The following is a 3,243-nucleotide window of genomic DNA, read 5'->3' as shown; positions in this document are numbered from 1 at the left end:
TCCTTCTTCTGACCTTACTGCATCTGGCTTGGGTTTGTTTCTGCTGGCTCATCCAGAGATGAGCCATGAAATATCAATTGTGTTGTATAGGTGGTTCCGCACAAGTTAAGTGCTATGAAGTATGCATTTGAAATTGACATTGTTAAAAGAAGTCAGTTATGAAAGACCACTTATTGTATGATTATTTGTATTTAATGTCCAGAATTTGCAAATCTATAGATACAGAAAGTAGATTACTAGTTACCTAGCGTTTGGGGAGGAAGAAATTGGAAGTGATTGCTAATGTACACATTGTTGTTAAGTGCGGGTGAGTCAGTTCTGACTCACACTGATCCTGTATAGGGTTTCCAGGGAGTGGCTGGTGGGTCTGAACCGCCAACCTTGTGGTTAGCAGTCCAGTGGTGATCCTACAGTACCACACCAGTACTCCAATGGGTGCACAGGTGGTTCTTTTGTTTATTTTGTTTTGGGGGGGTGGTAATGAAAGTGTTCTAAAATTAGATTGTGGTGATAATTTCACAACTCTGTAAATATACTGAAAACTGGATTGTATACTTTAAATGTTGAATTTATTGTATGTAAACTATACCTGGCCACCCCCTCTGCAGTTGGAGTCCTGATGTGGCACTGTAAGATAAGCACTGGACTGCTAACCTCAAGGTTAGTGGTTCAAATCCATCAATTGCTCCTTGCAAACCCTATACAGGTTCTCTATGTTTCGGCACCAGCTAGATTGCACTTCACAACAACAACAAACTGTATCTCAATAAAAGTGACATCACCCTGCAAGGCTATTCTTTGTTTCTAGGGGCCAAATTGCTTGCTAGTGAGGGAGTCCGGAGGCCTGGCTACAAACCAATCAAAGGACACAGACAAATTTATCTTTTCTGTGGTCCCCTCTGTTCTAAGAATTCCTGTCAATATTTAGTGAATGGTTCCTGTGTTCTGAAAAGTGTGCAAGTGTGAAAGTCAGGCTAAAGAGTGAGAGAGGGAAGGGCACGGAGGGAGAGAAAGCCAGGGAAACAAAGATCTGGGGTTAGAGCATGCTTTCTACCTACCCCCTCAGTGACTGGCACTGTAATCATTTAAATTCAGTTGCATTCTTAGCAAACCAGTTCACTAGGTCACACTCTTTCATACATCTGCTTTCTGCTAGAATTCTTTTTCTTCATGAAAGAGAGAGCAAGTTCTCAGGTATGACGAACTTGGCTTTGCTCGCCATGGAGGTAACCAGAGAAAGAGATAAGAGGGCATTCAGTGATGAGATAAAGGAACTTGATATACCCGATGTCTTATATTGTGACCTATAAGTTCTGAAGTGTTCACGTGACCTCATTCCCAGGATGGGGAAGGTATGGTGGCCAAAGAGGACCAATTAAAAGAGGGAGAGGAGTAGGGCAGCGGCAGGAGATAGAGAATGCAGTCTTCAGCTACTGCTCAGTTACTCTAAGATTTATCTGGGTCTTTTATTCCTCTCAGATGATGCAGTCTTTATTTCCCTCAAGAATTCTCAATGTGAACAATTCCTGTAGTTGTTCTTAGGCCACCAAGTCGGCTCCTACTCATAGCCACCTTTCTGAGGAGCGGCTGGTGAACTTGAACTGCCAACCTTGAAAGTCAAATGGCTTTGCAGTCCAGCGCATTAACCCACAGCGCCACAACAGGACTCTGGCTAAGAACTAGTAAATCCGGGGAGGTTGTACGATTTGATCACATTTGAGGCAGAACTACGGCTTATGTATCTGGCTCCATACTATTGGACTTTCTTTTATGGTTTGCTGCCTTCCTCAGAACAGACTCTTGGCACATCATATATGCTTCCAAGCAACATCAAGTGTTCTATTGTACCAACTGGGAATAATTGATAATTATGAATTAGTCGTTACCAATAATTTTAGCGGCGTTTTTAAGATGGATGCTGATTTTATGTGCATAGGAGGGGAGTCCATTGTATAACTGTTGTTGTTAAGCGCCATAAAGTTCCCACTCATAGCAACCATGTTTCCAAGGAACCACTAGTGGGTTTGAACTGTAGACCTTGCGATCAGAAGCTTAACCCATGTGTCACCAGGGCTCCTTAAGTCTGTGCAATGGAAGGAAGAATATGGGGTTTGAGTCACAGGACCTGCGTCTGACTTCAGTAGCACCTTCCTAGCTGTGGATTCCTGGGCAAGTTACTTGACCTTTTTGAACTTCTTATGTAAATGATCAAGAAGATCTACTTTGCAAGGTTGTAAAGAAGACTGAATGTGATTGTAAAGAAGAGTGATGTATGTAAAAGTTCAATAGTTAAATTGAATTTTATATGTCTATATCCTCTCATTTTCTTATTTCCCATTTTTTTTCCCAAAAAAAACAGTTTGAGAAGGCAGATGTATATGATGTTTGTTGTTGTCTTTGTTACGGTTTCTACTACTATACCAACTCTGAGGGAATACCAGGAGTCAGTGTGGGTTGCAGGGAGAAAGCATATATGCTTACAAACAACATCTTCCAGGAAACTGGTGTGTACGGGGAGCTTTCATGGGTAGGAGAGTCAACTCAGGTCTAGGAGTAAGTCTGTTAGTCAGCATTGTTGCTGTTGTTGTCAGGTGTCATCAAGTCAGAACCGACTCATAGTGACCCCATGCACAGCAGAACGAAACAATGTCCAATCCTGGGCCAACCGCACCACCGCTGCCATACTTGACACCATCAATGATACCACCTGGCTGATCCATCTCGTTGGTCGTCTTCCTCTTTTTCTCTGACCCTCCATCTTACCCAGCATGACATCCTTCTTCAGCAACTGTTCCCTCCTAACAATATGTCCAAAGTATGAGAGACGAAGCTTAGCCATCCTGGCCTCCAAGGAGCACTCTGGCGGCACTTCTTCCAAAACAGATCTATTGGTTCTTTTGGCAGTCCATGGAACTTTTAGTATTCTCCTCCAACACCACAACTCAAAGGCACCAATTCTTCTACAGTCTTCTTTATTCACTGTCCAGCTTTTGCATCCATATGAGGTTATTGAAAATACCATGGCTGGGGTCAGGCGCAAAATAGTCGTCAAACTGACATCTCTGCTCTTCAACACTTTAAAAAGTTCCTGTGCAGCAGATTTGTCCAATGCAATACGTCGTCTGATCTCTTGACTGCTGCTTCCACGAGTGTTGATGGTTGATCCAGGAAGAATGAAGTCCTTGACAACTTCAATCTTTTCGCCATTGATAAGAATGTTGTTTATTGGTCCAGTGGTGAGGA

The sequence above is a fragment of the Chrysochloris asiatica genome, unplaced genomic scaffold (genome assembly GCF_000296735.1).
Source record: "Chrysochloris asiatica unplaced genomic scaffold, ChrAsi1.0 scaffold00053, whole genome shotgun sequence".
NCBI classification, from domain to species: Eukaryota; Metazoa; Chordata; class Mammalia; order Afrosoricida; family Chrysochloridae; genus Chrysochloris; species Chrysochloris asiatica.
The sequence above is the reverse complement of the archived record's forward strand: the minus strand, read 5'-3'. Positions refer to the sequence as shown.